The 13,635-nt window shown below is 34.5% G+C and overlaps 1 non-coding gene across 1 annotated transcript; it reads right to left on the bottom strand.

Moving 5' to 3' along the window:
• Nucleotides 1-7,416: 7,416 nt before the first annotated feature.
• LOC128286170 (small nucleolar RNA R71) lies at nt 7,417-7,523 on the bottom strand. The gene has a single exon (XR_008276715.1). It is a non-coding gene; the product is annotated as a small nucleolar RNA R71 (small nucleolar RNA).
• Between the last annotated feature and the right edge of the window lie 6,112 nt (nt 7,524-13,635).

The raw sequence follows: 13,635 nt of genomic DNA, 5'->3' as shown, positions 1-13,635 counted from the left end.
AGAAGAGAATCCTGGTACAGACACATGGCAGCAACCTAGTGGCTGCTAAAAGTTGTTGCATTATCTTGTGGTTAGCTTAGTTTTGGTGTTAGAAAAAAAAAAAAGAAAAAAGAAGGAGATTGTACGCACACATCTCTGATTTGGCTTAGTTTTGTTGCATTATCTTCCTTTTTTTTTCTTTTTTTTTTTTTTTTAGCTTAGTGAATCCACACATCTCTGCATTGGCTTTTGGAATAATAAGTAGATGAAAAAGATAGTACATACTCGCCATTTTAGCTGATGACACTTTGCAATCAACCATGACTTCTGGCCCCACTCTTCAGCTGCTAAGATTCGGTTTTGACACGAGTCTGCGGACCTATGTTCCTTGGCATGTGACCACGACTCTTTATGTCCCTTAATATTTACACTATCCTTTCTTCTTTTGATACTGTTTCATTTTTCTTTGTCATATTATTGTTAATTTTTTTAAAATGAAAAACTCTTTATCTTAAAGTTTTGAATGTTTCCAATTTTATATATTTTCAATTAAATTTAGTTGAAAATTTTATTTATTTTATTTTTAAGTGAAAGTGTTAAAAAATTTTAAAACTGTAAAAAAGATTAAATTACACAATATGTAAATGTTTAAGGTTATATTTTTTAGAATTAAGACTAAATTGGCACAATATATAAATGTTGAGGATTAAAGTTATTATTATATAATTTTTTTAGAATTAACACTAAATTGGCACAATAGACTAAATCGCCAACTCATTTAGGTTCGATCCTTGGAATACTCCAGTGTTCATTATAACACTATGATTATTACAATTGACCTATATGCTTGCAGTAAAGTCACGCTTTAAAATTGTTTTGTAAAATCATTTGTTTCACGCGCAAACGTGAACGCGATCAAGTTGTTGACGCTGTTGTCTGGGAGTCTGTGTAAGATTTGGTGATTTTTGTTTAATTATTGCATGCTCGTTAGGGAGATAATTAGCAAAAATTAAGTCTATTGATACAACATTTTTTTTATTGTTTTCTTGGTTTTTTTTTGTTGATTGTTGACTGATAGTCATGTTTAATGGTAACTATAGGTGGCTTGAAGGATCGTTCGTGTCTGATGCGGATTGCACTTCAACACTTAGCTAGGATGATTACGGCCTCTATTGGAGGCAGAGATATGATTCTTATAATGACTTGTATAGTTATGCATGTCTGGTGAAAAGCGACAACCAAGGATGGGAAGGTAGCCACTCGACATACGACCCGTACAACCCGTATTCCTCGTATTCTTAAGAGAATGGGGATGCGTATTGGGAAGAGTTTAATGAAGATCACTACCAAAACACTTAGAGTAGCGCATTTGAGGATGGCATGTCTGAGTGCCAAGAAAATTTGAAAACCATACAAAATTAATTGGACCTCATGTTAGAAGCCGTCAAATGCTACGTTAGGGAGAGTGCTTCGGTGGACAAGTGTGTCGAGCCAAACATTGTTGAAGTTGAGGAGGAGGCCTCCTAAACAGTTGTTGAACCACATGACTTGAAGGTCGATTCGCAACAAGAGATAAAGATCAGAGAACTGAGTGAAGTATTGGGCGTTATTGAAGAAATCTCCAACTCTCATGAGGTAAGTGTGGAGGAGCCGTCACACTTCTCAGATGTTTTAGAAGAAACCTTACGAAAAGAACTAGTCAAGGAAGTTCTCTATCAAAGGCATATTCAAATAAAGGTAGAGAACTCAGAACAAGTTGAGTTTGTGATCGAAATTGATTATTCATCAGAAGGTGAAATGGAATGGGTTCAATTTCAGTAAGAATTGACTCGAAGTGTACATATAAACACAACCTAAGTCAAGGCGAGTTTGATATGTTCATTTTCTAAAAAATGTCCTTATCAAACCAAAGATGAACAAGAGAAGGGTTAAATTCTCGAGGACTTCATGGAAATTCCACTTCAAGGGCATAACTTATCGTTCAAGAGTGATTTTAAATTTAAACTTATTTTGTAAATAATTAAACTTATTCGAGCTAAGACTCTATTTACTTTTGTTTAGTTTAGAATTAAAATTTGTTGCATGTTTAAATTTAGGATTTTATAGGTTTAATTTTTATGTAAATGGGAGTTAGTTGAAAATTTGAGAATTTTTTGAGTATATTAGAGTGGCATCGTGATACCCATGGTTCAATATCGTGATACCACAAATAGTTTTGAAGGGAGGCCAAAACACATTTCGATATTGCGAAACTGACCCTCTAGTATCGTGATATCCCAAACATTTTCAAAATTAAGTTTTAGCCTGAAAACATGATACCCTTTTTAAAACCTAACACTCAACCTAAAACCCCAATTTGACTTAGTTTCAAGTCCTAAACTCCTTACTTAGTTGGACTTTTTTTTTTGTTATTTGCATTTGTTTTCTTTTGTGTGTTGTTTTGTTTTCTGTACAGGTCAGCCAACTGAAGATTACACAATAATTTCGAGCTTAAATGTGAAGGTGGACGACCCGATCTAGTTTGATGCTCCTTCTAGTGAAGTTTGGTAACCTCTTAATCTTTTGTATTTGGCTACACATTGAGGATAATGTATAATTTATGTGCAAGGAGGATGCACATTATTTAATTTTGCTTTGTTTTTATGCGTGTTTGGCATGTTTACAGCTTTTATGCTATTTTTCAAAAAATTTCGAAAATATTTTCCTTTTATTTCTTTGATTTTTTGTTATTGTATGCATGGTGCTTGAACATGAAGTGATTGACATCGGTGGATTGTGGCATGATATTGTGTATTAAGTATTTTGAATGTATAAAATTTAATTGACGTTTGATGAATACTTTGCTTTGTGAATAAACTGTTTAGTTCAATTGATTACATTGTACAATAGGATAGAGGCAGTTGAAAATTTCTTTGTTTTGTCCAAATGATCAATAAGAATGAAGATAGGTGTATAGATGGATGATTTAGAAATTGTCATTATTCATTGAGATAAGTAGAAACATGTTTTGGTTTGGCCTTAGTTGAAATGCAAAGGTATGACCTAAGGTATTGTTTGTGCAGCCTAAAGCCTAAAAGACCAACCTTGGATGCTACATTATCCCTAGTTCCCTAATTTGAGCATTACATTTTCCTTTCTTGATGAGCCTTTATGTATGAAACCTTGAGCAGAAATTGAGTTTGAAACTCAACCCTTCACAGACCTTAAACCTTGTATTGCACTATCGAATGGACATCAAACCATGGACATCGAGGTTAAGTAGGAACATTGCGGAGGTTTCTTACAAAATTTACTTGAGTGATTAGTGAAGAGATTAATTTAGCTTGTAAGTGATTCTTACTAAAAATTGTGCATAAAAATAAACAAAAATGTGAAAGAAAGAAAATATAATAAGGATCAAAAGCATTGTAAGAGAAAAGACCAAACGAATGAAAAATATGCTCAAAATAAGAAAAAGAAAAGAGCATAACATTAATGGCTCAAAATAATTATGCTCAAAAAGAGCTAATATTAACCAATCTCTTCGACATTGTTGGAGAGATAAGGAAGGTGAAAGAAGGAGAGATAAGGCGATGAGATGAAACGATCACATTTGGTGGGAATTAAGAACAATGTCATGTGCTATACTATTCATGGTGCTTGAATTGTTTTGAGATGACCTTTCTTTAAATCCGTACCAATCAAGCCTCAGAACGTTACAAGCCTCTAACTCCTATGTGACTTTAGCGTCTCCTTTTACAAACAGAAACTTGTAGAAACTTATTGTAAATGAATAAGTTGATTTCTTTCATACATAGATACATCATATCTTTATTTCTTATTGTGATGGAATAATGTATAAAAATTTAATTTTTATAAACTGCCTCTATTTTTGTTTTCTCTATAACTTTTTGAACTAAGACTGTTTAATCTCAAACCTATGAGTTTACAATGCATCAATTAGGATTTGTACAATAAAAGAACTTAGTTCATAATGCATGTCCTTTCATAAAATGTCAAATAAATTCATTGTTTAAGGGTTGTCTTTCTTTTTGCATGTTTTGTGTGTTTACTTGAGAACAAACGAAGAATTAAGTATGGGGGAGTTGATCTGCCACAAATTGATGTGCCAAATTGGGTATCTTTTTTCACTTAAAGAGCTTATTTTCAAGTGTTTTTAGTGTCTTTTTAGTATTTTTACATAATTTTAGTTTTTACAAGTAGATTTATGAAATTACCTCTTTTTCCTCTTTTTTTTTTTATCTAAAATGGCCAATTGTGCCATTAGAGACCCTAATGTGTGTTTGAGTGTTGTAGGGACATGTAGGTGGCCCAAATGGAGTGGAATTCAAGCCACAAGTTGTGGTATCTTGATATCGGAGCTAGGGTATCGCAATACCATCGACAGTCTCAAAATGAAGAAGATTTGGAACCAAGCTACAAGCGTATTGCGATACCCACCTCATGACAACTCCCATTGTGTATTCTGACTAGGGTATCACAATATCTCTATTGTGTGGAGAAAAAAATGATATTAGGGGTAGAGTTTGTCCACCCGAAGCACCAATCAAAAGCCAGTGTCCAATAGCATTTTAGGCAACATTTTGAGGTCAAAATTAACTATTAAAAGCCACTTTTGGCCGAGAAAAAGAAAGGAATGATGTAGTTTATGTTTAGAAAGCTTTTTAGTTTAGGTTTAGAATAGTTTTCTTTTCCATAGCTTAGGGTTTACTTTTCCTGCACATTTTCTTGTTCTTCTTAATGTTAATGGTAGTTAGCCAGATTAGTTATTACTGTAGCTAGATTTATTTACAACTTTAATCTTTTTCCCTTTCTTGTAATGAAATTTTCATCTTTAAGTTTGATGCATTTTAGTTTCTTTTATGTTTAATCAGTTAAAGGTTGTTCCTTTTATGTTTCTAGCTTTCAATTTCACTATTAGATGCTTCATTTATCTTTCTTTCAAGTTTTAAAGAGTAAAAATCCCAAATTTTATGTTTTCCTTAAGGTTAATGTTCATGGCTGTTAAAGTTTTGATTTTTATGTTTTTTTATTCAGTTTTTAACATGGGTAACTAAACTCCAAAGAAGGTTGGTTAATAAAGATGTAGGTAAGTTGATTTTTAGCTGAGGGACTAAATTGTAATAAATTAGATTAATTGAATGAACCTAAAAACTTAGGATTGAGGACCCTAAGGGAACATCTAGCCAAGTGAGACTAAGAGGAGATCTTGTTGGGCACCAATTCATTAGTCCTATGTTAATCGGTGAGATCGAGAGATAATCCGGACTAATTTGTCTAACTTGGTAAAATTGAGACTGAGAGGTAAAATTGAGCCATTTTGGGAGTTCAAACAGTTTAGGACCTTAGTTCAAAGATTAATGAACCACATCAAAGCTAACAAACACTCGATTGTTAGTTGTTTGTGAATTTTTAGTACTTTTAAAATCTTTACAATTTAGCCCTTAGGATAGTTAATTTAGAAATTAGTGTTAAATTTCTTTGTTTATGCTTTCTCGTGCTTTTGAATAGGAATTGCTAAATCGCCAACTCATTTGGGTTCGATCTTTGGAACACTATAAATATTACAACTGACCTGTACGCTTGTAATAAATTTGCACTTTAAAATTGTTTTATAAAACCATTTATTTTAAGCACACGCATGAACACGGTCATGGGCTGGACACATGGTCGTGTGAGCCACACGTGTTGGACACACGGCCATGTGCCAGGCCATGTCGATTTTGCAACATGCTTCTCAAACACGCGAAAAAACGTAATTTTTAGGCTTTTTGAGCATTCTAAAGTCTATAAATACCAAATAGAATAAGAGATATGAGAGTCATCAAAGATTATTAAAGAAAACAACTCGAAGAACACCATTAGAGCTAACTCTGAAGCAGATTTCCATCAATATTGAAGACCTTTTTTTAAATTATTTTGAAGTTTTTATGAGTTTCTCTATTTCTTGTGGTTATTCTAACTTTGAGATGTTTTTATTCAGAATTATGAACTAATCCCCTAGATACCTAAGGAAGATGAAACCTATGATGAATTCTATTATTTAATTTCTATTTTACATAATAAATACTTGATTCTTGTTTTCAGTTATGTGTGCTTATCTCTTGTTTTAATATTTTCAGGATATTAATTCATGTTTAATGTGCTTAATTCAATGGGGTAAAAGTCCATGTTTAAGAGTAGATCTAGCACAATTTAGTGCGGTTGCATGCAATGTTAGAAATAGGATGACATAAATTTATCAAATTAAAGTCAAATCTAATAAGGGAATCCATAAATCGAGTTAATGTGACGATAGGTGTTTTAATTAGAAAGAGATTTTAATTAGTCAACCTTGAGCCAATTGTTCTTACTCTCGAGGGAGATATTAGCATAATTTAGGGATTTCTACGGATCAATATACCAAGTGGATAAATTATTTAGTTCAAATCCATAATAATAGGTGAAGTCTAGGTGGATTCTTTCCTAGGTATTCTCTCTCATTGGTTATCTTTCGATTTTTTTTTTCTGATTTATTCTCTGTTGAGTTTTTAGTTAGATTAATTTAGTAATTTTAGTTTAAAACCAATCACTCCAATTTGTTGGCTAAATAATAGGAAAATGGTAATTACTAATACTTTTAGTTCTTGTGGAAACGATATCTCTACTCACCATAGCAATACTATTAATCGATAGGTGTACTTGCCTTCGTCGTATTTTTATTTAGTTTCGTGGCACATTAAGTTTTTGGCATCATTCCCAGGGACTAAAATATTAGAAACACTTTATTTTTATTAATTTACCCTTTTATTATTTGATTTTACCTATTTATATTTTTTTAATTTAATTTTTACATTCTAATTTTTCTTTTGTTTGCTTCTGCCAGGTTCTTTTAGTTTATGAATAGAAGAAACCCTTCGGGACCATTGCTTTTTAACAGCGAGATTGAAAGTATTACTCGCAGAAATCATGGAAAAGCAAGGCAAAGTCAATAGAATATAGTAGAAAACAAGAAGACATCATTATTACTGAGGAGATGGGCGATAATCAGAATATTCAGCTACCTTCTACAGCCCCTGCAGCTCCTGCTCCTCGTACTATGTACGATTATGCCAAGCCCACTCTGACTGGGGCTAAATCGAGTATTGTGCGACCCACCATTGCTGCAAATAATTTTGAACTAAAGTCGAACACTATTCAGATGGTACAATAGTTGTTCAGTTTGATGGTTTGCAAGATGAAGGTCCTAATACTCATTTGGCTAATTTTCTAAAAATTTACGATACATTCAAGATTAATGGCACAACTAATGATGCCATTCACTTACGATTGTTCCCATTCCCATTGAGGAACAAAACAAAACAATGGTTAAACTCTTAACCACGAGGTTTCATCATTACATAGGCTCAAATGAGCGAAAAGCTTCTTCTGAAGTACTTCCCACCGACTAAGACAGCTAAGTTGAGGAATGACATCTCTTCTTTTGTGCAGATTGATTTAGAGACGTTATATGATGCATGGGAAAAATACAATGACTTATTGAGAAGGTGTCCTCATCATGGGTTACCTTTATGGTTGCAAGTTCAGACCTTCTACAACGGTTTGAATCCTTAGACTAGGTAGTTAATCGATGCAGTAGTCAGTGAAACACTAAACAATAAAACATTCGAAGCAGCTTATGAGTTTATAGAGGAGATAACACTAAATAATTATCAGTGGCAAGTCATGAGGACAAAGCCGATGAAAGCAGCCAATGTTTTTAATCTAGATGTAGTCACCATGTAATCAAACCAAATAGAAGTTCTTAATAACAAAATTGATGGTTTATATTTGTCTACGAAGGCAAATCTGGTGATGCAATGTGATACAAATGGAGGTGGAATGAGTAATCCATAATGTTTATCCTTTGGTCCTAACACAAAGAATGAACAAGTCAATTACATAGGTAACAATTATAGACTTCAAAATAACCCTTATAGTAACAACTATAATTAAGGTTGGAGGAACCATCCCAATTTCTCTTGGGGTGGTCAAGAAAATAAAAAAGCACAACCTCTTCTTAGCTTCCAGCAACCTTATCAGTAAGAGAAAAGCTGGACCTTGAGGAGATTTTGACAAAGTTTATCTCGGTGTTAGAAACTCATTTTCAAAACACTAAGGCAGCACTGAAAAATCAACAAGCGTCAATTCAAGGACTTGAAAATCAAATAGGTCAAGTTACTAAATTAATTTCGGAAAGACCACAAGGTAGCTTGCCTAGCAATACTAAAACTAACCCAAGGGAGCGGCTTCACGCAATTACTATTCGAAATGTGGAAGGGTTAGTTGAACATGAACAAGAACAGAGGCAAGAAGATGTGGTGAGCAAGGATAAGGTTGAGGAAGATAAGAAAGAACAAAATCCGGTTGTCAAATAATATAAACTTCGATTGCCATATCCTAACGCATTGAAGAGAAACCACATGAACAAACAATATGGTAAATTCCTTAAGCTTATTAAAAAAATACATATTAACTTACCATTTGTTGAGGCTTTTGCACAGATGCCAAATTATGTCACATACTTAAAAGAGCTATTGATAAACAAAATGAAGATAGACGACTTTTTGACTATGGAGATCAACGCAGTTTGTTCAATCATTCTTCAAAATAAACTACTTAACAAACTAAAAAATTTAGGGAGTTTTACTATTCTTTGTCTCATCGGTAGTTTACATATTGATAATGCTTTGGCTGATTTAGGGGCTAGAATTAATGTCATGCCTTATAAAATGTTTAAACAACTAGGTCTTGGGAAACACAAATAAACTAGGATGAGTATTTAACTAGCGGATGGAACCATTAGATTTCCTAGGGGTATTATTGAGGATGTACTTGTAAAAATTGATAAATTCATATTCCCCATTGACTTCGTTGTATTAGACATGGATGAGGATAGTGAGGTACCTTTGATTTTAGGTCGCCCCCTTTTAGCCACTACTAGGACTATTATCAATGTTGGTACGGGTGAACTTATGCTTCACGTAGGTGATGAAAAAATTATTCTCCAAGCACGTGATTCTGTGAGAATCTCTAGGGACCGAGATGATTTTAAATGTTCTGTAAATGTTAGTAACCACATGGCTCAACCTTTTTTGCAGGACATCCCTCGTGAAAATATGATAGAGCCATGTTTTAGTCAAGGTGATAGAAACAAAACAACTTATGAAGAGCGAATAGTGCAAATCGATGAACTAGATGAATGGTGAACACATGTCAAAGAGAAATTGAAAAAATAAAATGAAGAACCAAAGCTATGTCATGATGAGCATGTGAATGGAATGAACCAATTTAAGGTTGGGGACAAAGTACTACTAGACAAAATGGATCCACGAATTGCCCTTTCAGAGCTCGAGTCAAACGAATCGAACACATTTATGATACTGAACATCTTCCCCTACGGTACAGTCGAGGTAACACATTTGGAGTTCGACATATTTAAGTTAAATGGTACTCGACTTAAACCTTATCTTGGTATTAAAAATGCTAATGAGAAAGAGGAGCTTCGGCTCCAAGAACCACCGTAACCATGCGTATGCAAGGTAAAGTCGAGTTTAAACTCTAAATAAGCACTTATTGGGAGGCAACCCGAGTTTTTAAATTCTGATAATTCTTTTAATTTAATTCCATGCTATTTTAAAATTAATAAAATTAATTAATTTAAATTAAAAAATATTTTTGACCCACACAACCTGGACACACGAGCGTCTCCCAGGCTGTGTACACGATGGGGTAATCGACAGTGAGTCACATGGCTCGGTGACATAGCCATGTGACACATACGGCTTAGACACATGGTTGTGTCCCAGGCCATGTGCATAATTGAGCAAATGACAGAGAGTTAAAAGGTGTGAAGACATGGCTGTGTAAGTCACATGGCCTGGACACATGGGCGTGTCCTAGGCCGTGTGAGTCCTGGAACTTAATTTTTCCAAATTCAATTGATCCACGACCTAAGGTGATCCACATAGCCTGGCGACACGGTCGTGTAGCATACACGACCTGGAAAAATGGGCGTGTTCAAGGCTGTGTGAGTACTAGAGCAAAATTTTCAGTTTTAATTTCAATTCAATAAGTTACACGGGTAAGAGACACGGCCTGTCACACGGGCGTGTGTAAGACTGTGTACTCCATGCGGCTTCTCACACAGGCGTAGGAGAAGTGAAGGAACAACATACACAGCCTAGACCCACAGGCGTGTCTAAGGCCCTGTAAAGATTGGGCTTACATTTTGAATGCACATAGCCTGAGGGAGTGTCACACGATCGTGTGACACAACCGTATCACCCTTTTTAGCCCTTAAATCCTAAGTTTCTTTGACTTTGTCTTCTTTCTCAAGTCTTCCCCTAACCGTACCTCGCTCAAGCTCCTTACAAAGCCCTGTCACTGACCACTGTTCACTGTCACCCTCCCACTCTATTGCCCCTCCTCCTTTCCCTTTTTTCTTTATCTTTTTTTTTTCTCTTTTTCTCTTCCTCCCTTCTTCAATCCACCACCACCCACGCACGAGCCAACTGCCTCTTCCCCCTTGTTGAATCACCCCCGTTGGCCCCACTCCATCGCCACCTATCACTAGCCCCTTCTCTCTTCCTCCCTTCTTAAACGCTCGAGCTGTAACCCTCCCCTCAAAAACCCAACCCCCTTTCCCTTTTCTCCCTTCACCCTCCACAGACTCGACGCCACCATCCCAATCACCACCTACGCACGAACTTGCACCGACTATGCCCACCACCCCATTGTAACTCCAACCACCGTCCCACTATCTGTCCTCCCCATTTACCCTTTTTTATTTTTTCTTCATATTATTTTATTTATTATTATGATCATTATTATTATTTTAGCATTATCATTTATTGTTAATAAATTTATTAGTTTTTGCTTTATTATTCCTTAGTTTTTATTTATTCATTTATTATGATTACTTTCATTGTTATTATTTTTAGTTCTAGTGGAATAATACTTATTTACTCATATTCTTTTATTTAGTATTATTATTTTCATTTATTATTTTCTTATTTTATTACTTAGTATTATAGTTGTTATTAATTATTCCAATTTTCGATTATTTTAGTGCCGTTCATTATTGATTCTTTTTATTATTAAGTTTTGTTTCTTTCGATATCATTTTTTCTAATTTTTGTTTATATTATGTTCAATGTCGATTTATTTATTTGTCAATTTGTTGAGGTTGACTTTGATTTTTATTGCATGATTTATTGGATTGCACATACTATGTTGATTCATCTATTTGCTTCTTGGGATAATGATATTTGGTTCTTTTATTTTATTACAGATTCTTCATAACGAACACCAGAGGGAAATCTAACATCGTCATTCCCGCTTCAAAAAAGTGCAAAACTCCAAGCGCGAATTCTTCCTCTAGCACTTCCGCCAATGCACACCATCCATATCTCTGACTCTCGCATGGTCCTCAAGAGGACCTCTATCAGCATCTCTGAAAACGGCCACTGGGATTAGGCCATTATATTGATTGGGCGGCTTTAGAGCTAATTCAGCTAGTTGATCGAGTCCACGCATTCATTGCTACAACTTCATGGGATCGGTTCTTTTCCATCTCGAGTCCACTTACTCAGAGCTAACCTTTGAGTTTTGTTCGACATTCATCCTTCAGCATGTGATGTCGAGCCATGATGAGCCGGGCACCATTACTTTTCGACTCGGTGATACGACTCGTTCTTTGAGTGTTCCAAAATTTGGAGCTGCTTTGGGACTTTATGTTGAAGAGTTCACGAATGCTGAGAGCTTACAGCTAGCACATCCATTATTCGCCATCTCTATGTTGTATAGGGATTACGACTAGCACGACGCCTTATGATCCTAGACGATCGAAGGCGAATTCCCTACCTCATGTATTGCGTTATATTCATGCCATCTTGACTCACTCATTGACCGGTCGGAGGGAGAGCATCGGCGTCGTCGGTACATTAGATGCCTATTTTTTATGTAGCATGGCCACGAGGCACATTTTTTTATCTTGCCTACTTCTTCGCTCTAGCTTACTGCCATCAAACAAACTGCAGTAGGAAGAGTCCTATTTGCTTTTGCCCTTACGTAACTTGCCTCGTACGACACTTTGGCCTTCTCAACACTTTGGAGTAGTCCTCCTTCACATTAATTGGACATATAACCTCGTAGGGGTTATCGAGTATGAGTCATATAAAGATGATCAAACGACTGTGAGGAGTGGATCCTCCTCAATACCAGTTATCTAATTTTGACCCTCAAGATGAGCATGATGACTTCACTGATGATGTCCCTTTCCACCACGAAGATCCACTTCATCATCCACCTCAGAGTCACCGTACTACTACTTCTGTTGCCACCCTTACGGACCTCTCTGAGCGGTTCACTCATTTCGAGTGGCACTAGTTTGAGTGGTTTGACATTATTGATGTGACCTTGCAGCATATCTGTTAGCACCTCCACATATCCTCTTCATCACCGATGTCTCGCGATCTTGATGCCTCTGACTACAAAGATCATTGATTTTATTTCTTTTCTTTTCATTCTTATTTTTATGTTTATTTTTTATTTTTATTTTTATTTTTAGTTGTTTTATTTTTATTTTCTTAGTCTTCTCTCTTTTATTATCTTTTGAACTATGTTTTTATTTTTATGGTTTTTCCAAATTGAGTTTGTAACCTCTTAATCTTCTTCATTATTTGTGTTTATTTTCTTATTAGTTGCTTGGAATTATGCAATACATTTATATTTGCCTACAATTTTGGTTTTCACCATTTTGGCGAATTCATCCATATTTAGGGCAATTTCAGTTTTCTCCCTCTCTTATGATATTATGCTTATACTGTGCTTATATATATTTGTACATTAAGGACAATGTACACTTAAGCGTGGGGAGGTTATTCATATAATTATTAGAAAATCCCTAAATTATTTATTTTGTTTAAATACTATTCTCATACTTCCGTTATAGTAAATTAATTTTGATTTGGATAAATTTGTAGATATTTGTGCATTGGTTGATTTAAACTTTAAGACATGAAAGAGTCAAGCATGATAAGTTATTTTTTAGAAATTAAAAATTTTAGGATTGAGGTATTATCTTGAAGTTTTAAATTTACAAGTATGACATCAAAAACCATGATTTTTTGTGAAATTTTGAGCCTTTAGAGCGTACATTTTTCATGCTCATTCTATTATTGGTTATAAGCGTGTCAACTTGATTTTTTATTTTAGAACTTGTTTCAATTATGCATGTCGAGACTACATCTTTGATTTAATATACTGAGATGATAAAGGCACTTAGATTTTAACCCACTTATCCAATAAAAGCTTACCTTTTTAATTAACCCCTAGTGAACCCTATTGAGCCTAATACACCTTTTCTTGATTAACCTATGAATTTTAACCCATAATTCATTTTTTTCATTATGACTCTTTCCTGATTCATTGAATCCCTTTTTGTCGAGATTTGATTTGATAATTGCCTAACTATGCTCTTTTGTTTGATTTGCTTAATTATTTCTTATTGTTCTAGATAAAAAATATAAAAAAATAGAATATTTATTGATTACTAATTAGTTATACGTTGGTTGAGCTTGAACAGTTAATTTCATATTTTAACAATAAGCTTGTTCTTTCTTCTTGTTTATTCTT

This window comes from Gossypium arboreum, chromosome 12 (genome assembly GCF_025698485.1).
Source record: "Gossypium arboreum isolate Shixiya-1 chromosome 12, ASM2569848v2, whole genome shotgun sequence".
In the NCBI taxonomy this organism is placed as follows: domain Eukaryota; kingdom Viridiplantae; phylum Streptophyta; class Magnoliopsida; order Malvales; family Malvaceae; genus Gossypium; species Gossypium arboreum.
Note: the sequence above shows the minus strand (reverse complement) of the source record. Positions and strands in the feature narration are given on the sequence as shown.